Source organism: Lissotriton helveticus, chromosome 1_2, assembly GCF_964261635.1.
Source record: "Lissotriton helveticus chromosome 1_2, aLisHel1.1, whole genome shotgun sequence".
NCBI lineage: Eukaryota > Metazoa > Chordata > Amphibia > Caudata > Salamandridae > Lissotriton > Lissotriton helveticus.
Window position 1 is genome coordinate 111787653 of NC_136058.1, and position 25224 is coordinate 111812876.

The 25224-nt window shown below is 45.0% G+C and overlaps 1 protein-coding gene across 1 annotated transcript in view; it reads left to right on the top strand.

Annotated features, from left to right (window-relative positions):
- The window catches only part of LOC144798715 (FRAS1-related extracellular matrix protein 1-like), a 1110445-nt gene that overhangs the window by 944527 nt on the left and 140694 nt on the right, over positions 1-25224 (top strand). The window lies entirely within an intron of this gene.

Consider the following 25224-nt stretch of genomic DNA (forward strand, 5'->3'; position numbering starts at 1 on the left):
TTCGCTTTATTTCTCTTCAACTGTATTTTTGTTTCATCAATTGTTTCATCAGTCGTGTTTATGGTGCCCTACCCGGATAACCAGTGGTGTTAAAGAGGAAGGCATGTTTCAGGTTAGGTTTATGTACAAGTTATGTACAAAGTAGACAGCCGAATAAATCAGGGAAAATGTGCAAAGGTCACTGTGTCCTCTGCAGTGATCTATGTAATCTGAAGGTCGTGTACTCAAAGTTTGCAGGGCTGACTCAGACTTTCATCATACTCACTTGGAAACTCTGAGTTTGATTGTGTTTAGCAGTGTCTATACTTTTACAAACGTAGTATGAAAACGCTAGTTCTTGATAAATCGTCTCCTAAGCAAAAGTCTACTTTTAATTCGCAATAAATTTACAGATGGCGGTTGAGCGTCAGAGTCACAAACAAGCGCATTCCGCACTTGGGTAGATTCCCAAAGGGAGTGTATGCATGTGCAAACCTTGTTGCTTGTCTGAACGTTGAATTCCACAAGTATACATATATAGATAGATGCAATACAAAATGATGACCTTAGGCACGGTCAGTGGTGTGCCATGGACAGATCATTGTGCATCCCTTCTTCGCATAGGAGTGACCAAGGATATGTGCTTACCTGCAACTCCCTTCCCATATGGGAATCTTGACCTGGCACAGGGTTCTTGTAAGGAAAGTTCAGCCAAGGTGGGATAAAATGAATATGTCCCATGCATGTGCAGTAGGGTAAAGTACATTATCGATCAAGTGGGACGTTTGAGTTGATCCACAGAATTTTACATTTCCCATGCTGGGTTGTTTAGGTCAGCTCAAGTAGCCTTTATGCCTGGACATAAACACAGAAATGTAAGTCCCATCTTACTGTAGCCCATCCTTTCTCAGGTTCTATCCCCTTCCTTTGACATTCATTATGCGAAGAACTCAGATAATTATAACATCTGCTAGAATTCTGGAAAAATACAAAACATAACTGTTTGGTGATTACCTGTGGCTGTTTGTTCATTTGTTTTTGCCCTCATCGCTTCATGTTTGACCCTCACGCCTGTCTCCAGGCCTCCAGTTCCAGCCTCCGCAGCTCCTGGTGATCTGTCACTATCTTCCTGTTGCCCACTCTGTATTATCCCTCTTCTTTTTCCTCGCTTACAATTGTTCATCTGAAATCACCAAACATCGACTTAAAATTTTGAGACTAAGATTTAGTTGATAATGTCCCAATATCAGAGTTTCCTTATGTTGGCTATATCGTACAGAGACCATGGGCCACATGACATAGGCTGTGCACTGTGTCACTTCACGACACTGTGCATCCTTGATTGTGTCTGCTGGCTCAGACCGGGACAGAGCTCAGTTATACATCAAATGCTCTGTTCCAAGGGCGGGCAATAGCCTGTGCCGAAACTAGGAGCAGAGCATTAGTGAAAAGCAGGCCCACTGTTTTAAGCCACTGGCCTTCCTTTCACTAGAGACAGTAATCCACCCTCTGATTCAAATAACCCCGGCCCCCTGATATAACTCCATAAAAGAATTGTTGTCCATAGATTTTCATTTTTGATTTGTGTTTTTGGATCATTAGAGAAGTAATTTAGCTTGGGTAAACCTTGCTGATCCTGGCCGAATTTTTCTGGATAACATTTTTAAAAATGTCAGATGTGTTGCAGTGATGATGTAATATTTCAGGAACCATTAACCTATATACTTCATTTTGGTGTCAAAACATAGGGTTTTGGGGCAAGTAGGCTTAAAGCTAAACCTAATTCCATGCCTAAATTGTACTCCAGTGGTTTTTAACCTGTGATCCGAGGACCCTTAGGGATCCACAAGTCCTACTCTGGAGGTCTGTGACTGTTTAACAAAATTACATAATATTAAACGTAATAAAGTATATACAAATAAAGAAGCAAAATTGAAATGTGAAAACCTTTTCATAATTTGATTGGGAGCTATACAAAATATTTCAGTTTTCAAACATTTGTTTGGTGTGTACTTTGGGATCTTGTTTTAATGTTCAAATTGCTTAAGCTGTGGATTCCTGGCTTCCAATGGTAACTCAGTGAGAGGGTCTTCAGATTCCAGTAAGAATTCCTTGTGTTTCCACACAGCTCAAAATGTTGAAAACCGTTTATCTACTCCATAAATGAAATGTAATGAGTCAGGATATATTTATTTGTGTGCAGCAAAAGGAAGGATTATTAAAAGAGGAGAATAGAACAAATTCTGATTATGCACCTTTTTTTGCTGCTTGTTCAGTGAGGAACAGAGCAATTACATTTATCTCCATTATATATTGCATAAACATTTTTAAACCCTTCTTTCATATCAATATCGTACTGCAACCAACCTGTAACTAAATCGTTAAAAAAAATAGCAAACTTAATTTTGCTCTACTGAAGCTGCTTTAAATATCAGAAATGGAGCAATATATATTTCCCACAAACCTTTGTCTATGTTTAAAGTCAGCACCCCTCAAAAAAGTGTTGCTCTCTACTGAAGAAGGAAATTATCCTGAAACACGTTTCTAGAGATACACAGCACTGGCTGCACCAACAAGGGTGAAAAACTAAAGCCGACACCGAAGAAAGTGTTATCATGCACTGTGTTTATTATGATGCATCGGGGCAAACTGAGTGCTGGAGTGTGAGGCAATGTGCACCCACCCCCCTCCTATTTGAAAAGGCTTCCTTGAGCTAACGAGCTGACGAGCTCTGGTTGATGCACCTGCACCCAGCGAGTGGTACAGAGACCTGAGAAGACTTTGGGCAGCATCTCCAGCACCCCCCAAAAAAGTGTTGCTCTCTACTGAAGAAGGACAATTATCCTGAAACACGTGTCTAGAGATACACAGTACTGGCTGCACCAACAAGGGTGAAAAACTAAAGCCTGACATCAAAGAAAGTGTTATCATGCACTGCATTTATTATGATGCATCAGGGCAAACTGAGTGCTGGAGTGTGAGGCAGTGTGCGCCCATCCCCCTCCTACTATAAAATGAATGTTCAGTTTCTGGCCCAATTGCTGGAAAAGGTTTATAAACAGATGAGCAAAACTGCCTCCCTCCGCCTGAATTCAATTATGCCACCATTATTTTCCTTCCAAAGCTGGATAAAGATCCACAGCTTTGCAGTAGTTACAGGTCCATTTTGCTGATTAATGCATGCTTAAAGATGCCTCCCAAAGTTCTGGCGACCTTGTTTAAGAGATCCATTCCTCTGTTGGTTCATAGATCCCATGTGGGCTTTGTACCAATGGTGGCCCCCCTGTAATGATAAGAGGTTGCTTTCCCACATCAGCTGGCAGGCTAACATGGATAGAGAAAGGAAAGTAGTGCTCTCTCTTTTGATGCCGAGAGGACATCTGATCAGATTGAATGGCTTTACCTTTGCCACATACTATCAAAGGCAGGTTTCCAGTAGCACTTTATACAACTCATGAAGCTTTGTTTCACAACTACCTGATGGCTCAGATTAACAGCAATTGTTTCCTTTCAAACTGATTTGCCATCACCAGGGGAACACAACAGGGGTGCCCCCTTTCTCTCCTCCTTTTTTGGCATTAGAACCTCTGGTGACCAAAATAAGAGGGCCTCCACAAATCCCCAACATATATACATTAGGTTGTGAAATCAAGCTGTAGCTATATGCGGATGACATTCTTATGCTCTTGACGAAGACAGAATCTTCCTTCCCTACCTTGCTGATGCTGGTTATTGACTTTGGCCACTTTTCAAGCTACAGAGTTGTAGCAGGGTTTCTGTTCTCCCACAGAACTGTGCACAGAGGATTGGAACCTCAGCGAATTAGGGTGACCCAAAACTCACCTCAGTACCCAACAAACCCCTTACCGAGCTAGCTACAGTGTCTCATTGGTCATAACCAACTCCCAATGTTTAGACAAACCAGAACATGAACTCACCAACCTCAGGTTACGTGGAACACATGAGCACTCTTTCGTTATACAATCATTTCAAACCAGAACATGGAGTAAAGAAGAACACGTGAGCATTTGAAATGTTTATTTACTAATGCCGTCTTCTCAGGCGCAGTATCTTAGATAATACAAGTAAACATATTATCAACAACAAAGCTACAAGCATAGTTACTAGTCCATAGAAAGCGAACGGTGACAGCATGTTACCATGCTGTAAATTAATAAGGGTTAACAACACTTATTTCTCACCCTCCCTAACTCGCATATTATATTAATAGCTAAGAAGGTCTCTTTGGGTTGAATTAGGGCGGGCCCATACCTCAGTGTCCTAGAATGAAGGGATCACATCAGCATACACCAGCTCTCTCTGCATGCGAACAGCATCAAGTGTGTATGTGCCTCAAGCAAAGCAATATAAAAACCCGCCTCAAGCCCAAAGTTGGCAGAAGCTGCACTTATGTTATGTCTATAAAGGCGCGAAGATCAGACCTCATAACAATTCTGTATCGTGTTGTTCCTGAGGCTTCAGCACTCTATGTGCAGACATAGTTTATTAAGCAAAGCTGATATCAGAGTAATAACATATTATTCTCAAGTAAATCACAACGAACTACTAGGTTGAAAGCTAAATCAACAATTAAGTGTCGTGTGCAGAAGCAGCAAAAGGAAAAAATGGCGTTTAAACATTTAATGAGCCTATGCTAACTTAACACATTATAAAGATATACAGCAGCTATATGACACCCCCCCATGATCCGAGGACGGATAAGATAAGATAAGGGCAACTTCATGAAAGCAGAGTTCAAGAACTGCGAGCCATGAAAATACTTAAAAAAATTCTAATATTTTGCTCAAGTCAATAGGTCTGTGAAATTGATCAATGTACTAAAAATCGCAAAATATGCAAGCTGAAAGTCAAATGGCCGGAAATAAACCATGGAAGAGTTTTTAGGACAAGACCGTATAAGCAAAATATGCAGCAACAGCCTCCAGCATGAAATCACCGTCTTCATCAGAAAACAGTTCAGCCATCCAATTCAAAAGTGGAAAAGAACATACGTGTTCCCCAAGTATCGGAGCCTCTATTACCATCAGAGGACAACTTGGTGGGTTCTCCAGAAAGCTCAGTTCCAAGAAATCCTGCGCTGCCGAGAATATATCCCAGGGACCCATTAGTCCATGCACCGCTGCTATGGCCATAATCCTTTCGTCAGAACAAACCAACTCGTGAGTAGTGATAGGACTCATCAGCTGATTAAAATCGACGCCAGGAGAAACTGGTCCACAGAGACACAAATCAATGGCCCAATCAAATTCACAGCTCTGGCAGTGAAACACAGGCTGGACACAGGTGAAGTAGGAAAATCGAAACGATAATCCATATGCCGTGCTTAAAATCGCAAGCGGCAGTGTGCCAAAATATTCAAGCATTCGGTTGTGAAACAGCGGCAGCAGAGGCTGGGCCGCTTCTTCCACATGTGGGGCATCCATATTTAAGGAAGCAGAGAACAACTAGGACGCCTGCCGCTAGTGCCAGTAAAACCGGGAATCCACCAAACAGACTCGAGAAAATGGAATGAAAGAAACTAGGGATTACTCCAAATATTTTTACAAATGAAGTCACAAGGCCGCTGCTAACTGCTTTAAAAAAATGCGCTAGCCCAGATGTCGAGGACGCGTTAAAGATAGAATGTATCATTTCGCCAAAATGCAACGGTAAATCAGTATTTAAAAGGGCCTGAACCTCGGTCCGGGTGTTAGCTATGTGAAGCACGAAAGTTTCCCGAGCCGAACTCAAGGCCACTTCTTTCTGGGACAATAGAGCCCTCAGTCTAGTCATGCCGTTGAACTCTGCCTTCAAGGTTGGTATGCGTGGCCAAATGGAAACCTCCCTATTCTTATGTGTGGGTGGGTACAGGACATTTCTGCAGCAAACGACACGCTCACTTACTGTTAACACATAAGCTACACCCTTAATTAACCCGCAACAATCTTCATTATTCAAAAGTAAATAACTTCCGTTCCCTAACAAGGTAAAAGTCGGGGTAATTGATGGTACAGGAGTGCCTTTTAAAACACAGGCCAAGTTTGGTCGGTCCTGGTTGCAAGAACCGTGTAATTGTATGTGTCTACACATTAACGAATGATCTGGAGTTTCTGTACATTCCTCCCCATTTAGATAAACTTCTTGGCCGTCCCTCAAACATCTATAAGTGAAAGGAAGGGACCATACTTCATGGAGAAAACCACTACCCAAAGGCTCATAGCAACCTATGGCAACATATTTCATACAGTTAGTAAATTTATACAAAGCAAAAGGTAATGTTAACAGACCGTGGATAAGCCACGTTGCAGCTGAGGCTTCTGCCACAGAAAAAGGCAAGGATTCCAATTTCTCAATATGTAACATAGAAAAAGAAGCATCTCGCATAGAAAGCAAGCGTTGTTTGTCAGTCAAATTAAAGGGTGCAAAGAGAGAGGACACGTTCATGTAGCCCCATGGCACCTTGCCAGATTTAAGCGTTTGCAGGGTCCATGCAAATTGCATGATAGAACGTAATTGGTTCTGACCATGGTACAAAACAGATACCTCATCATGCACAATATCCACTACAGAAGACACAATGTTATCCAAAGTGTAAATGCGTGAAGAAAGCATGTTAATACTATTGTCTACCACTGCAAGGACTTTCTCTAGATTTGCTTGATCTATAGCCCTAAGGCGTGTTGCTGCCTCAATCTGTGATGTTTTCCAGATTTCATTGTAGACAGCATATATCCATCTTTTTGACCTACCACCAGCCGGGCCTTTTATGAAATCATTTAAATCTACATCATCATTTAGTTTTGCCAAATGTAATTTAACTGCAGATAATTTAGAATGTTTCAGCCAAGTTTGACATAATTTACCCACAGAGTAAGTTGTGACAGAATGCTCAGTTTCAAAACGTGAATCAGGTTTAACCTGAGCAAAGCCGTCAGACAAACCCAGAAAACGGCGCTGGCAAGAATCAGCACTCTTGTGCCACACTAGCCAGCCTTTAGGGTCTATACTGGATATGTTAAAGGAAGAATTCAGCAATAGGGTCTGTAAATCCCTAATCTAAAATTGAGTATAATACCTCCAGCCTCAATATTCCTCTAACTTGGGGATTGAAGGAAAATTTAGTTTTTTAGCAGTAGCCAATCCAAAGCATGTCGTTTGTGAAATAGTAGAATTCAAAAACAAAATCTGATTAGGGATGAGACATGCACGGTGCAAAGCCTCAGCGCCTTGTACCTGCCAGTCCTTAGAACCCCAAACTGATTTTAGGTCAATTATTTCCTTCCATACTTCATAACCGCCAATAGCCAGCTGATCAAGAAAGGACTTCGAATACAATAGTTTTGTATCGGTAAGTCTAACCTTGGACATAGGCTTCTGTGTCATTTTGAAATAAAAGGACTCGGGATTAGACTGATTGAAGTCAGTAAAATATGTGTACTTTTTCAAAAAAGTACTTGAACTTCCTTGTATAGGAGCCGGACAATGCTCCCATTGTGTATAATTCACAGTATTCCTTCTGGATGTCGTTTTATGTAAGAAGTGATTGCCAAAATGTTGAAAGCAAAATAAATCACCATAATTAGCAGATTCTAAATATAAATCTTCAGCATCAAAGGCAGCATAGTATTTCAAATCAGAAAATAAAGACTCTACGGCCTGAATATCCCAATCATCAGAACGTATGTTTTGCTTCACCACATCCCCCATATTAACTCTAAGCACGTTAGGGACATTAACAACTTCCGTAGGGCCATGAATTTGAAATCGAACGGCATCCCACACGATCCCATCAAGGACAGGCCAAGCAGTGATGTTAACAAATGTTAAGTCTCTTCTCAGTCTATGTGCAGAATGCGATGAGGAAAGGGGGGCCAAAGTTCCATTGAGATGGCGAATGCATGTTCTTTCCTCGACATAGTGTCCATTTACCAACCGGAAAAAATAAAACACAAAACCAATTGACATAAAAAGATAAATCGAAAAAAGCACCAGCCAAATATATGTCCAAGGGGGAATCAAAAAATGTTTTTTGAATAAGGTAGCATAAACTGCAAAACGAGAGGGTTTCTTCGAGGCAAGGGAAACAGAGTCAAATGAAAATCTGGATTCCGTGGCTAAACGTGCTTGCAGGTCAGGCATGGACAAATCGGTGGGATATGTATAGTCTATTTCATTTTGATCTGCACCTGGCAAACTACACAATAAAGGACTGGAAATCACAGGTAATTCAATGGCCACTTCAGATTCATGATTAAAAGCAGTGGGCACAACTGAATTTCTCACAATGGAAGGACAGGAAACTGCTGGTGTCCTACTAAGAAGAATCAGCCACTCTGTGTATCTTGACATTGTCAATTGAAATAAACCTGTTTTCCTTACGACCAGGAAGCGGTGGTAAAATGACTGTTCTTGTGCCCTTCACTCCAAGGACTGGAACCGGAGCTCGATAGGACGGACCAAATTCTTTTTTGTTATCGATCTTCTCACGAACCAGTTCTCCAACTTGGGGTAGCCAGACGACTACCGGGATCTGCAACGCAACATCCGACGTGGAGGGCAAATGTTCCTTTGCAAGACCGTCTCTGGTCTTTTGTAGATTCTATAAAACATTGCAATGTTCATCTGCGTCAAAGGAAGTGGCGCGAACCACACAGTCTTGACCGTCAAGGTCAGGGACGTACATCTTGATGCCAAAGAGCATTTCGTATGGGGTCCGCCCACCCAGAGACCTTCTAGGGAGATTATTAAGCGCACGCTGCACGCCATTGAGATGGGTCAGCCAGTTTCTGCCAGTGCCTATAACTCGAGCTGTCAAAGATTGCTTTAAATCACGGTTCATTCGCTCCACTACACTGTTACCCTCAGGTCTGTAGGGAGACGAAAACTTGACTTGGACCCCCAACGAAGTCATGGCATCCTTATACGCCTTAAAGGCGAAAGCCGGACCCTGATCCGAATGGAAGGTACCACAGGCAAAAATCCCTACAAAGACACGCAAATCTCTAATGACAGTCCGTGAATCAGCGCTGCGATAGGGCCATACCCACACAAAGCGTGTGCATGAGTCAACTGCTACTAAGATGTACTTATACGCAGTATCAGATGAAAAAGGACCGCAGTGATCCAAATAAACACATCCTAGTGGTTTATTAGAAATGTACAACTGTGTCTGTGGCGGACGCGTGGCAGTTGAAGGTTTAATCTGCTGGCAAATGTCACAAAGAAGGACATAATCACGCGTCTGTTTGTACAGTCCCCGCCACCAGAAGCGTTGTTGTAATTGACTTACAGTGGCCGAGACGCCCGCATGCGCAGACGCTACACCTTCATGTGCCGCTGTAATCAAGTCAGCTCTGCGATCCGAGTTGGGAATTAAACGTTCTCCAACATCAGGAATTTTCACAAAAGGAACCTTTTCGGGACTTAAGTGGTATGTGTACTTCGAAGGGAATCCAGTAGGATGTTTACCTCCCTTCTCAGTGGCAGCAATAGCCGCCAAGATTTCACTATCAATCTTAGTTTTGGACCTAGTAACTGCTGCAACCAAGTATGTAGATACTGCTGATTTCGCCGCCTCATCAGCAAGCGAGTTACCAACAGCGTGAACCCCAATACGCTGGTGGCCAAGAGTATGAATCACATAAACGAGCGGCAACTTAGCCTTAAGTTCCGCCACTCGAACCCAGATCATCTTGTGTTTTGTTGTGCTACCCTTGGAATCACGAAATTCATTCTGAATCCAAAAGAACAAGTTTTCATTGTAAGACTGGACACAGAAATAAGAATCACTCACAATAAGAGTAGTAACACTAGGATCAGCGTACTCCAACGCTAGTAAGAGAGCACGAAGCTCTGCCAATTGTGCGGTGCAATCGCCCAGTGGCAACGTGTGCACTTCCCTGGAAACGAACTCATCGTTCAACATTGCACCGACCACAATGGCGCATGCGGAAACGTAGGCGTGTTTAGAGCCATGCGCAACCTGCGCCGAACCATCAGTGTATATGATGCAATGGAAGTCCTCCAAAGGTCGCATAGCCAGAGGAGCAGGGTGAACGAACTCATACTGCAAGAACTCTTGCGACCGTAATGAGGCGTCAAAATAAACGTGACATCCGTGGACGTCAAGGACGCAGCCCATTGTATCCACCGAGGGTGCAAAGCTTTTGAATTTGGTACACTGGCTTTCGTGACTGCCTCCAAATGAGGACAGGGTGTTACAACCAACATGCGTTTCCCCTGTGACAGAGCCCGTTCTTTAAGAATCGCCGTCTGCACAGCTGTTAAAACCTTTTCCACAGTGGGAAACCGCATTTCAGCCGAAGTGTACAAGTGCGACTTGTAAGCAATAGGTACTGTGTCTCCTTCATTAAAAGTGAGGTACGTGAAACCCACTGTCCCAGGGACAATCCTTATCACCAGGTTTGTGTGGTTATCACGAGTCAGTAAGAATTTAGAAGCGAGCAGATCAGCCTGCAAGGACTGCAAGATGGCTGAGTGCTCAGGCAGCCAGCATGATTTGGAATAAGTAGGTGGTATCAGAGCATACAGAGGCTTGATACGCTGGGCATATTCCGGAATGTATGTCCTTCCGAAATTTAAAAAGCCCAGTAAAGACTGTAATTTTTTCAGTGTTGTAGGAGCGCGCAACTGAGCGCATTTCTCCAAGAAGTGAGGAGCCAATCCTCTACCTTCATTGTTGAGCTCATAGCCCAGGAACAACACTGTGTACTCAGCAATGTGCGATTTTGCAAAGTTAAATTTGTAACCCATGTCAGCAAAGTTACAAATAATTGAATTTACCCGACACAGATGCATCCAAATTTCGTCGTCTGTGAGATAGATGTCATCCACATACGAGCAAGCATCTGGGTCGATACTCTCCAAAAGGGAGACTATACGTGCGGTAAAAATACCTGGACTATTCTTATAGCCCATTGGGAGACGCCGGAATTGTTTTTGGACCCCAGCGCATGTAAAACTGGTGCATTGGGAGCTTAAGCCACCCAATCTATGGGCATAGAAACCGTTGGAAATGTCAAGCGTTGTTTTAAAACGCTTACGCACTAGACTATCCACTAGGGCAGAGCCGTGAGTATTCTGTACTGCACAGTTACGGCAATGCGAGTTCAAATGCCGGTAATCCAATACCAAACTATATGAACCGTCAGGTTTGGTCACAGTAAAAAGAGGGTTATTCATCGGTGACACACATGTTTCAATAACTCCCTGATATTCCAATTGGTCAAGGATTTCCGCGACGGAAGATTTTGCTTCACGCCGAAGGGGATATTGAGGTTGAGGCTGCGGCTGAGACCGCAACGGAATTTCGTGGCAAGGCGACAATTTATCCCAACCACATTGGTTACGGTACAGAGCCGGTGCGAGAGCCCGAGCCCACTCTTCTGCAAAATGCTGCGCATGCTCTTTTGAGACAGTGTTAGCGAAGCTGGGAAGGATTACCTCCTCCCCTCGCGGCGCCACGAGCACAAAAGGTGGGGGCCAGTCAGCCTCCGAAAGCAAAATATCATATGTAGACGAAAGATTTTCCCAAAACACCCCTTTTACAGTACGCTGTTTGTCACCTTCAATTAACAGGACAATTTCATAAAGTCGCTCAGGGGGAGCAAGTCTTGTGTCTGCCGTCTCAATTACAACATAGACATCAGTCGCTGTCACCCTCAGTAGTGGACGCAGCGCCTCTCTGACTATGGTAATCTCCGCCGCGCTGTCCAGCAAGGTCAGAGCCCACGTCAGATTCCGAAGCCGCGTTCTCACTATCTGTGGCATATCGATGCGCTGTTAAGGCTGCGACTTTCTTTTTCGCAAACTGCGGTCTCTTTGGTGTAGAATCCTCCTGCTTCCCTGCGCCTTCTGTCTGGCGGGGCTGGCCACGTCCTTGTTGGCCACCACGTCCTCGTCCGCCTCCTCCTCCACTGGTCTTCGGGGCCGATGAGTCCTGAAAGGAACGAGGAGAGCGTTGATCAGAAACCTGAAATCGATCAGGTGATTTAATCATCGCGCGATCGCGCAAATCATAAACTTTCTCAGCCGCAGCAGGGAACTGTGACGCAGGATATGATTCCTGAGTCTGCTGTTGTTGCTTCCCCTGTTTCTGTTTCTGAGGCCAATTCTGTTTTTTGGACTTGGGTTGTACATCTGCCGCAGCAGATTGCACTTGTGGTTGTTTCTTCTCCTTAACCGCGAAGTACTTCAAACCCTTACTTGTGCGACCGATTGTTTTATAAGCGGCCACCACAATCTTCGCCAACTGGCGGGGCTTTTCGGCATCGGGTAACGCCGCCAAGGCATTAAAAACCTGGAAGTTCACAGCATCTCCCTTGATGTTGGAGAGTATGAGATCACTTACAATCTCAAAAGAACCACACAGGCGCATACCCAATTCAACCGCTGCCTCTGGACCGTGATCATCCTGAACACGTTTTATGATCGTAGGCAGTACAGCCATAGATGGGGTGCCGAAACACCTCGCATAAACAGCCGCAAAAGTTTTACCCCAACTTTCACAGTCAACGAGTTCGGGAGTGATATCCTTAGGTAAAGTAATCATCAACATTCTATGTTTATCAGCAGGAGTAGAATTGGGAAACACGGCTTCCAGTTGGACAAATTTCTCGGCCAGCCAAAAAGGAAAATCATCCTTATTATCAGGGCGTTGACCAAAAACCGAATTTACCATAACCGGATTGAGCCGTAAACCACCACGTTTTGTTTGAACGGCCGGACCCCCCGGGGGACCACCCGGGAGATGTCGACCAATGTATTGCACTAATGCACGAATCACGGCAATTGAGACAACGTGTAGTCTGCGAATATCTGCAAGGGGACAAGCGCCGTGATTCGGGTGCGGGGTGAAGCCACCCAAAGCAGGCCAATTTGTACCTGGAATGGAAAGTGGACCTAACCTCGCAGCGGACAAAGAGTGGGGGAGGGCGCCATCAAACCAAACGCGATGCTGCCAATGATCAATAGGTATTTCCAGTGCCCTGTACGGGGTGTATTCAGCCGGAACAGGGGAGGGTGTGTAGGTGTGTATTCAGCCGGAACAGGGGAGGGTGTGTAGGTGTGGAACACACCAGAATTTGCGTCCACTGCCGGAAACGTTACCCATGAATAAAACAGTTCGAACGGGTACGCCGGATCCGCACACACCACTAAAATCACAGCCATGCCCTCCAACGGGACCTGGTATGTCTGTAGATGGGTGCGCACCGCAATGCGACTATGCTGCGCAATGGCCACAGCCACAGCCATGATTCCACCGGAACTACTGAAAAACAAAGTGAACTTTGTAGCACAACTGGGTAGTAATTCAAGGAAACCGTTTAGAAAGAATCAAGCTTGAAAAAAGACCTATTTCAAAAAACAGGTAGGTTTCACCGACACCACCGTTTTCCGGAAACGACAGTGAAGGGGTTAAGGTTTGAATGATATACTACTCGAGTGCCATGATATACGACCACCAACGTACGGGCGCCATGTAGCAGGGTTTCTGTTCTCCCACAGAACTGTGCACAGAGGATTGGAACCTCAGCGAATTAGGGTGACCCAAAACTCACCTCAGTACCCAACAAACCCCTTACCGAGCTAGCTACAGTGTCTCATTGGTCATAACCAACTCCCAATGTTTAGACAAACCAGAACATGAACTCACCAACCTCAGGTTACGTGGAACACATGAGCACTCTTTCGTTATACAATCATTTCAAACCAGAACATGGAGTAAAGAAGAACACGTGAGCATTTGAAATGTTTATTTACTAATGCCGTCTTCTCAGGCGCAGTATCTTAGATAATACAAGTAAACATATTATCAACAACAAAGCTACAAGCATAGTTACTAGTCCATAGAAAGCGAACGGTGACAGCATGTTACCATGCTGTAAATTAATAAGGGTTAACAACACTTATTTCTCACCCTCCCTAACTCGCATATTATATTAATAGCTAAGAAGGTCTCTTTGGGTTGAATTAGGGCGGGCCCATACCTCAGTGTCCTAGAATGAAGGGATCACATCAGCATACACCAGCTCTCTCTGCATGCGAACAGCATCAAGTGTGTATGTGCCTCAAGCAAAGCAATATAAAAACCCGCCTCAAGCCCAAAGTTGGCAGAAGCTGCACTTATGTTATGTCTATAAAGGCGCGAAGATCAGACCTCATAACAATTCTGTATCGTGTTGTTCCTGAGGCTTCAGCACTCTATGTGCAGACATAGTTTATTAAGCAAAGCTGATATCAGAGTAATAACATATTATTCTCAAGTAAACAACAACGAACTACTAGGTTGAAAGCTAAATCAACAATTAAGTGTCGTGTGCAGAAGCAGCAAAAGGAAAAAATGGCGTTTAAACATTTAATGAGCCTATGCTAACTTAACACATTATAAAGATATACAGCAGCTATATGACAGAGTCAACTTGGAAAAGTGCATAGCTCGTCCGCTAAATCAGCAGATGCCACCTGATCTGCTGTTAGACACTCCTTGCCAGTGGTCGGATGATGTCATCAACTATCTGGGGATAATAATTGGGAATGACCTCTTTGCCACAGCTCCAACATATATGTATCTCTTTTACTGACTAAAGCTGCTCTGGAGTTTAGAAAATGGTCCCATCTCCACTTATTCCTATGGGGATTTATCCAAATGATCAAAAATGGTGACAGTGCCCCATTATTACTATTTGATATGATCCCAGCAGCCAAACCAAGACATTTATTCTTAAATTCTGCAAAATGGTCAAAGATTACATATGAGATTAGCAGTAGCCTCATCTCAAGCTCACCAAATTGGAAACTCGGTGTTGGAGGGTCTTCGACTCCCTGATATGTCACTCTTCTACAAAGCTCATCACCTGGCACACCTGGATTTTTTTTTCTCAAAAGATATGGAGAGGCCAGACTGGGTACCATTTGAGGAAAGTCTTGTAGGTAGACAAGCCGACCCATACCTGCTGAACAGAGCTCTTACCTCAGAAGAGAGTATCGGCAACCCACTAATGAAGTCAGCGACACAGACATCGGAGCTGAGACACAAACGTATGCCCCATTTAGAATAACAAGGCAATACAAATAGGCTGTGAGACAATACACTGGGGTAGCCCGTCCAAAAAATAAATTCTCTTTGTGGACCAACTGCTAAAGATTAGGGTCCTTAAATAGTTATTTTCCTTGAAGGATTATTCACCTCTTTCAGGATGGGCAGTGGTGCACTACCCACAATTGTCCCACTGTGTATGGCAGGCATTGCGACCACTTCTGGGATCTCTCCCAGTTCAGTGATTTACAACTATCTGAACACTAGAGCACTCACTCTGTTGAGCTGTCTAGGCTGCATAAGACATTGTTAGAGGAGCACCACTCATGGTCATCCCTGCAGGAGAAATGGGCTGCCAGATTGGGGAAAGAATACTTCAAGGATGACTGGAAGGAACTACTAGGCACTCATGACGGCTCGAGATTACAGCTCGCATTTTAAAAATACCTCACGCTTTTCTTTTCTGTTTAACTTGCTCACCTTTTAAAGAACGAAGTTCTTATTGCTGACTGTTAGATCTGGGGGTCTCTAATTGGCCGAGGTAGGTACCACTGTCCAAATAGGGACCCTTGCTTCTAGTCAGGGCAAGGAGATAACCCTCTGAGATAACCCCTGCTCACCCTCTAGGTAGCTTGGCACGAGCAGTCTAGGCTAGCCAGAGGCAATGCGTAAAGTATTTGTACCAACACTCACAGTAACACAGTGAAAACACCACACTCTGACTCCACAACAGTTTAGAAAAATAAAGGTATTTTTAATCTAAACTACACAAGACCAAAACGACAAAAATCCAACATACACAGTTCAAGAATATGGTTTCAAAAGAGTTCTTAAGGTTTGCGTTAAAATTCTTTAAGTTGCGATAGAATTCTCTACGTTGCGATAGAATTCTCTACTGATGCGTGAACAGTTCACAGTTGCGCCACGTTTACTCACAGTACCTTTTAGTTGCAACAAAGTTCCAAAAGCAGAAGCTGGTGCGGTGGAAAACAAGCGATGCGTTGCTCCTGAGACCCTGGGGAGGCGTTTGCGACAGCCCCGCTGCAGCAGCGGGCGTGTTGCGACGAATTCGGTCTGTATAGGGAGGAAGGCTACTTGTATGGATTCCGGTGCATAGGTTCCGTAGGAAGTCTGTTCTCGCAAAGGCACGATGTGACGATCTCGTAGGGGCTGCGACGATCTCCGGGACGACGATGCGCGGTCCAGCGGTGATCCTCTCTCTCGCAGCTCCTCGATGCGATGGTTCCGCGACGATGCTCGCAGCGACGTGATGCGGTCCGCAAGCAAGTGGTGCGGTGATCTCACCCAGCGACGACAGGCTCTGCGACGACTCTCGCAGCGATGTTCGATTCTCCCGCACCGGTCTGGTGCGTCCCGCAAACGAAGGATGCGAGGTCTCTGGCAGCGGCATCAGGCGCTGCAACGATCTCGACCTCCGTAGTGTCGGGAAACTTCTCGCACTGTCGGGGATGCGCTCTGCAAGCGAGCGATGCGACACTTTTCAGTTTCAAAAGTCACTCATGCTTAGTTTCAAGCTTCCCAGCACAGGTACAACTTCCAGAGGCCCCACAACTGGATCAAGCACTCTAGGAAGGACAGAACTCTCTCAGCAGAGTTCAGGGGAGCTGGGGGTGAAGTCCTTTTGTTCCTGGGACTTCAGAACAGGGAGCCAGCTCTACTCAGGCCCTTGGAGATTCCTTCAAGACAGGGGACACAGCTCAGCAGCAAAGTCCTTCCCCTCTCCTTGGCAGCAAAGCAACAGGTCAGTCCAGCAGAGCAGCAGCAGGACAGTCTTCCTTCTTCAGTTTCAGCTTTCTCCTTGGCAGAGGTTCCTTCTTGATTCCAGGATGATCTAATTTTCTGTTGTCAGGGGTCCTGTACTTATACCCCTAAAGTCTTTGTTCTCTCTGTGCATGTGGGCCCTGAGCCCGGTCTGAACCAGTTCTGGGTGTTTCCTGAGTACATTGTTTTGCTGTCTTCTTCCTCGCTTTCAGAGTGAGGGGCAGGGTCGTCAGCCGCCAAGCAGGAGGTGGAGTCAGCATTGTGGAAGGCAGGCACAGCCCTATTCAGGCCCAGGTGCTAACTCCTCCCATCACTCCAGTTGCAAATGCAGTCATTCAGCCTAGGGCTGACTCAGCCAGCCTCCTAGGGAATCCCCAACCCCTGTCACTCTCAAACCAGACAGTCAATACACAAACAGACCCAGGCACACAGAAGGGTCAGACAAGAGAACATAAACTTTCTAAAAGTGCTGTTCTCAAACACAGGATTTAAAAACAACCTTTCCTAAAAGATGTGTTATTAAATGCTGAGTTCAGTGATAATAGATACTTATGTCCTATCTTGTTCCTATGGGATGAAATGCTGTTAACCACTGTAGCCAGCATCCCCCATGTTAATCTATTGAGCAAGATAGCCTTACAGTAGTGAAAAACGAAAATGGCTGCCATTCACTACCAGAGCATGTCACCTGCACTAGTACATGCTCTACCTTTTACCTACACTGCACCCTGCCCAGGGGGGTACCTTGGGCCTTCCATAGGGGTGACTGAGGTGCACAAAAAGGGAAGAGTTAGGCCTGGTCAGTGGGGACACTGACCAGGAGGACATGGCAGTTCTAAACTGCACACAGGCACTGCAGTGTCAGGCCTGAGACATCATTTTAGGGCTACTCCTGTGGGTGGCACAATCAGTACTGCAGGCCCACTAGTAGCATTTGTCATCACCAGCCCTGGCACACCCAGTGCACTTTACTAGGGACTTCATGGTGATACAAATATGCCAAACAGGTATATCCAATCAGAATAACAATTTACATAGGGAGCACTTACACTCTGGCACTGATCAGCAGTGGCAGAGTGTCCAAAGCATCTAAACCAGGAAAAACGAAATCCAGCACAGCATAAAAAATACAGGAGGTAGAAGCAAAAAGATAGGGGAAACCACGCCAAAGATGCCAAGTCTAACACTGACACGATATTTTGCCCCATCTCGAACCCCACTCCTCGCGTAGCAGACTACGTGCTCACGTGATAGGAGACAGGGGTGGACGCCATATTGGGTGGACGCCAAGGGCAGCGTTCTAGCTGATGGCTGCCTACCCCCTCCTGGCTATTTAAATCGCGCTCTTTATCGGCGCTTAGATTTAATTGATTTCTCCCCTGAGGCGGAAGCCGGGGGTTAGGCTCGAGATTACAGCTCGCATTTTAAAAATACCTCACACTTTTCTTTTCTGTTTAACTTGCTCACCTTTTAAAGAACGAAGTTCTTATTGCTGACACAATATTGTGCCCCATCTTGAACCCCGCTCCTCGCGTAGCAGACTACGTGCTTACGCGATAGGAGACAGGGGTGGACGCCATATTGGGTGGACGCCAAGTACAGCGTTCTAGCTGCTGGCTGCCTCCCCCATCCTGGCTATTTAAATCGCGCTCTTTATCGGCGCTTAGATTTAATTGATTTCTCCCCTGAGGCGGAAGCCGGGGGTTAGGCTCGAGATTACAGCTCGCATTTTAAAAATACCTCACGCTTTTTTTTTCTGTTTAACTTGCTCACCTTTTAAAGAACGAAGTTCTTATTGCTGACACAATATTGTGCCCCATCTTGAACCCCGCTCCTCGCGTAGCAGACTACGTGCTTACGCGATAGGAGACAGGGGTGGACGCCATATTGGGTGGACGCCAAGTACAGCGTTCTAGCTGCTGGCTGCCTCCCCCTCCTGGCTATTTAAATCGCGCTCTTTATCGGCGCTTAGATTTAATTGATTTCTCCCCTGAGGCGGAAGCCGGGGGTTAGGCTCGAGATTACAGCTTGCATTTTAAAAGTACCTCACGCTTTTCTGTTCTGTTTAACTTGCTCACCTTTTAAAGAACGAAGTTCTTATTGCTGACACGATATTTTGCCCCATCTCAAACCCCGCTCCTCGCGTAGCAGACTACGTGCTCACGCGATAGGAGACAGGAGTGGACGCCATATTGGGTGGACGCCAAGGACAGCGTTCTAGCTGCTGGCTGCCTCCCCCTCCTGGCTATTTAAATCACGCTCTTTATCGGCGCTTAGATTTAATTGATTTCTCCCCTGAGGCGGAAGCCGGGGGTTAGGCTCGAGATTACAGCTCGCATTTTAAAAATACCTCACGCTTTTCTTTTCTGTTTAACTTGCTCACCTTTTAAAGAACGAAGTTATTATTGCTGACACAATATTTTTCCCCATCTCGAACCCCGCTCCTCGCGTAGCAGACTACGTGCTCACGCGATAGGAGACAGGGGTGGACGCCATATTGGGTGGATGCCAAGGACAGCGTTCTAGCTGCTGGCTGCCTCCCCCCTCCTGGCTATTTAAATCGCGCTCTTTATCGGCGCTTAGATTTAATTGATTTCTCTCCTGAGGCGGAAACCGGGGGTTAGGCTCCAGATTACAGCTCGCATTTTAAAAATACCTCACGCTTTTCTTTTCTGTTTAACTTGCTCACCTTTTAAAGAACGAAGTTCTTATTGCTGACACGATATTTTGCCCCATCTCGAACCCCGCTCCTCGCGTAGCAGACTACGTGCTCACGCAATAGGAGACAGGGGTGGACGCCATATTGGGTGGACGCCTAGGACAGCGTTCTAGCTGCTGGCTGCCTCCCACCCTCCTTCCCCTCCTATAAAATGACCTCTACTACTCGTCCGCGCAGCGGGCGGGCGCAGTGGGCGTGCCGGCGGCGCGCCAAAGGCAAGCCCGTCTGCGCCCGTCCACGCCAGTCCAGCGCCGAGCGCCAGGACCCCTGGTCATTGCTCCTCAGACCGCCACATCAAGAAAGCCTACAACCGTGAGTTGTTGCTGAGTCTGAAGGGAAGGGTGGAGGAGAATTGCATCTGTATAACACCGGACAAGAACATGCTGACTGGCCCTATCTCCTGCCCAGCATGTCTCTCTTGCCCACCTGCAATTTTATGTAGACCTATTAGGGCACTCAATAGGTCCTGCTAGATTCGTGGGGGATAGGGTGGAGAATACAATCAACTGTATACTCATGAATGCCAGGTCCCTGGTCAAACATAGTATGGAATGCGCAGAACTGATTCAGGACAAAAATGCCAAAATCGCATTCATTACGGAGACCTGGACAGATGCGGCATCAGGACCGGATATAGTTAATGCAACGCCTGCAGGCTACCTCAGCTGTGTTCTGGACAGAACCGGTAAAAGAGGGGGTGGGCTTGCTATCATCTATCATGCCTCCATCCAGGGATCATTTCAGGCGGTCCCCTCACAGATGTGTGAGGTACTGGGATTTAAGCTCTCAATATCAAATCACCAAACTTTCCAGGGCTGCCTCATGTATAGACCACCCAGGTCTAGGTCGCAGTTCCTCGAAACGGTGGGCACTTTCGTGGAGGAGGCCCTGTGTACTAAATCCTTTACCCCTGTAGGAGATTTTAATTTCCATTTAGAAGGGGGCTTAGACCCGGACACGTTAGCTTTGCTTGAAGCAATGCAGGGGGCAGGCCTGACTCAGATAGTAAGGGGAGCCACACATACAGCAGCGCACACTTTGGACGACATCTTCACAAACAACTCGGACTTACATTTTACCCATACAGAGTCCATGGTCTGGTCAGATCATTCAGTGGTGCTTTTTAACATCCAAACACCCCAGCTGGCCAGGGCCAAGCAGGATAAGAAGCCATCCAAGCTTTGTAGACCCTGGAAAGAGCTTGATGGAAGGGCATTAGAGGATCAGCTTATATCCTCTATGTTTCCTCTGCCTGTGGATGTAAATGAAGCTGCAGTGAAGTACACAGACTGGATAGATCGAGCATGTACTATTCTAGCGCAGCCTAAATGTTGTCGTCCTACTCGCACAGTACCATCTGCTCCCTGGTTCACCCATGAGTTACGAGACCAGAAGGTGAGCTGTAAAAAACGAGAGCGCGTTTGGCGTACAGATTACCTCCAGGTAGATAAAATCAAGCTTAAAGCCAGTCAAAGGATCTATATAGAAATGATCAGAAAATCCAAAAGCATATATTTTACTGATCGAATTGAGGGAGCTAAGAACTCTACTAGAGAACTCTTTGACACCATCACCAGTTTGGTCACTCCTAAGTCAGTGACTATTCCTCCAAGTTTGGAACTTTGCGAGACTCTCGCCAAGTTCTTTTTAAATAAAGTGGAACTGATTTTTTCGTCATTGGAACATCAAGTGGGGTTGACTCTTCTTGAAGGGACACACAGGACCACTTTGGCCAATCCACACGAGGCGAAACTCTCTGCGTTTCGTCCGGTGAACTCCGAAGAGATAAAAAAAACTGCTCCAGGCAACTAAATCAGGCTCGCCTCAGACCCCTGTCCAGCCTCAGTAGCACAGTTGGCAGCCATCCCTATATCATGTACTCTTACAGATCTATTCAATCAGATGCTTGACATCGGAGAATATCCAACATGCTGGAAACGAGTGTCGATTGCCCCATTGCTTAAAAAACCGACACTCGATATTTCAGTTCCCAATAGTTACCGGCCCATAGAGGCTACCACTGCCAGCTAAACGTATTGAGACAGTCATGAATGCACAGCTTTGTGCCTTTCTCAGGTCCTCTCAGTGCCTGGACATAGCCCAACATGGGTTTAGGAAGGGCCACAGCACCAAGACTGCCCTGATCAAGTCCACGGAGGAGATTAGGAAGGCGCTGGATGCAGGAGGACGGGCAGCTTTAGTACTCCTCGATCTTTCTGCGGCCTTCGACACGGTGCATCATAATATTTTGGTGGATCGCTTAGAAGGCTGCGGAATCCAGGGGACAGCCCTGAGCATATTGAAATCCTTCCTTGCCGATAGGGTCCAGGTGGTGGCCCTGGGAGATTTTGAATCTAGACCTTTCAAACTCCCAGGGGGGGTCCACAGGGCTCCTCCCTAAGCCCCACCCTTTTGAACATTTATGTCTCTTCCCTCGCCCCGGTGATTCGGTCATTTGGATTTGAATTAACATCTTACGCAGATGATACACAGATTGTGGTATCTCTGCTGCCGGGGAGAGAAGAAGGAACAGCGGCTAGGTTCCAGGACTGTATGACAGCGGTGAGTTCATGGATGGCAGGGAACTGCCTTAAATTGAACTCCTCTAAAACCGAGGTCCTTCTCTTCGGCGCTGATGTCAGTTTCTGGAGCCCCAGATGGTGGCCCCACGATATGGGAGCCCCACCCATCCCGGCAACGAAGGTAAAGAACTTGGGAGTTCTTATTGACAGCCAATTATCTTTTAAACCCCAAGTCAGTGCATTAACCTCTTCCATCTACTGGATTATGAAAACTATTAGGAAAGTTCTCCCCTTCCTATCAGACAGTAGCAGGAAAACTGTGGTGAGAGCACTTGTGCTGTCCCGCCTTGATTACTGCAATAGTCTCTTCCTCCAAGCCCAGCAGGGGCTGCTCAATAAACTACAGATGCTGCAAAATGCGGCTGCTCGACTAATTACTGGCCTGCCTAAGTTTGCACCGGTGGCACATGAATTGAGAAAATTGCACTGGCTCCCGGTACGCAAGCGGATAATGTTTAAATCATTGTGTATGGTATACAAGGCAGTGAATGGACTGGGTCCATCCTTTCTTCAACAGCACTTTCAACTGTACACGCCAGCCAGACAGTTAAGGTCGGCCAACCAAGGGCTAGTTAAGACTTCTCTGATCAGGAAAGCACGGTGGGGAGGCCGTAGTTTGATCTCAGGAGCCTCCACCGTTTGGAATACACTGCCTCTGGCTTTGAAACAAAGTACTAATCTGATGGCCTTTAGGAAATTTTTTAAAATCTGGCTCTTTGGCCTTTAGAAACCGATGAACATCTTAGGGGAGATATCATATCATTTCAGCGCCAGGACACCGTGCGGTAACAGCACGCTTTACAAATGGTATAAATAAATAAAAATAAATAAATAAATGACAGGGGGTTTAGAGAGGTGGAGCTTAAATTGTGCTTTTTAAGCTCTTGCAAATCTTGCATTTGTCAGCATGAGGGTAAAAAATAGAAAATGAGGTCCTCATTGACAAAGAAAATGGCAGACTCCATGGAGATCGGGACTTTTCATTTCTCTTTCACACACACTAAGACAGGAAATGACCCAGCACCACTTCAAGAATAATATAACTCTCTCCTGGATTTAAACAATCCCATTATATTGGGGTGATTGTAATGTTTTGGTTGACCCAATATTAGATAAATCTCCCCCCAGGGCAACAGTCAACACTCCAAAAAGAATAGCTTTTATGAAACTTATGATAGACAACCTAGGGTTGATAGATATTTGAAGGGAAAAACGTAGCAAGGGTAATAGATAAATGTTTAAAAACAAAAAATATGGGCATTCTTCAAGAATCTATTTTTTTGAGTGAGTAACTCTTGGCAATGGGAAACATCCTTTACAACGTAACTTTTACCACGCAGTGCTATTACAACGCAGGTTTTACAACGAAAACCATTACAACACATTGCGCTGGGGGGCGCTCTAGGATAGGGAATAGATTTAATTTACTATCCAACACCTTCCCTAGTGTCCACGGGGACTGGAGTTGGAATAGTAAATTAAACTATTCACTATCCAGCACCCCAAAGCGCTATGCGTTGTAATGGTATGCGTTGTAAAAACTGCATTGTAACAGCATGCGTGGTAAAAGCATGCGTTGTAACGTCATACATCCCTTGGCAATATTATCTACAACGTAGAACACATATTAGAACAATTATCAGATCATTCAGCGGTTAATTTGGTGCTTAAACTAACTCAATCGCTGACACAAAAAAGATGGACGTTAAATCGTGCTCTATTAATGAGCACTAATTTAGTTCAAATTAATTCTTCCAGATTAATAGACTCTCATCAGTCTGGGACACATATAAAGCTTTTATAAGGGGACGTCTAATTAGCCTTTTCATAGGCTAGAGTAGGGAGCGGAAAGCTAAAATTGAGAAAATTGAACATAATATAACTAAGCTTTCTAAGGAGCTTTAGAACCCCCTGAACATACAAGACCAGGCTCAAATACAGGGCAACCTGCAGGAAGCTAAATACAGTTCATTAGGTTTCCTAGAAGAAGAAATTAAAAAGAAGTGGGAGGCTAGTAAAATATCTCACTACGATACAGGGGGGGGGGGTTGTGTGAAGGTGCTGGAGTGGAAAACGAAATCAGAACTAAACAGGAAAGATACTATTGACATTTTAGATCCCATATTGTGTACAATAGGTTCAGAAGATAAGGAATTAGAGGAGGCTTTCATACAGTTCTTTAAAGATCTTTATAATGAAGATAGAGTAGCATCCAGGGAACGGTTACAAAATTACTTTGAGGGAACAAATATCCCCCGGTTGTCTCCTACATCACAAGAATTTATTTGTGCAGATATAAGCTTAGAAGAGGTAATATCAGAAATGGGAAAAAAAAGGGAAAGCTACAGGCTCCCCAACGAGCTATATAGTGTTCTGAAAGAAGAGCTGGCCCCATGGTAGAGGGAAATGATAAACTCTGTCTTTCCGGAAGGAAAAGAATTACCACACTCCTGGGAAGAAGCAATTAGTATCAATTTAAAACCAAATAAAAACTACAAATTATGTGAATCATACAGACCGATTTCTCTTTTAAATTCAGACTATAAAATATGCACCCAGATTTTGACAAAATGATTAGAGAGCGTTGATTGGCCAGTTGATACACCTTGATCAAAAGGGTTTCATAAAGGGGAGACAACTGCACAACCTAACTCATGAGTTAATCGGAACAATAGATCTAGCCACAATAAGTCAAACTCCTTACTTACTTTTGATGCTGCTAAAGCATTTGATAGGGTTAGTTGGCCCTTCCAACAGTGGATAATCAGGCAACATGAACCAGGGGGAGATTTTCTCTAGAGCAGTGTCACCGGTTTATAGTAACCCTAGCACTAGGATTCTGGTACATGGGAATCTCATGGATCAGATAGAAATAAAACGAGGGACTCGCCATGGATGCGCTTTGTCCCCTTTACTCTTCAACATATATATTGAGCCTTTTGCAAATAAATAATAATAAAAAATCTGAATATAAGCCCTTTTAAGTATATATGGTGGGAAAAGAAGATGGGTCTTTACGCAGATGATCTGATGATCTATTCTAGCGAAATGGAGGCCACCTTTCCAGAAATTTTTTAAACTTTATAGGAATTCCGGAAAGTATC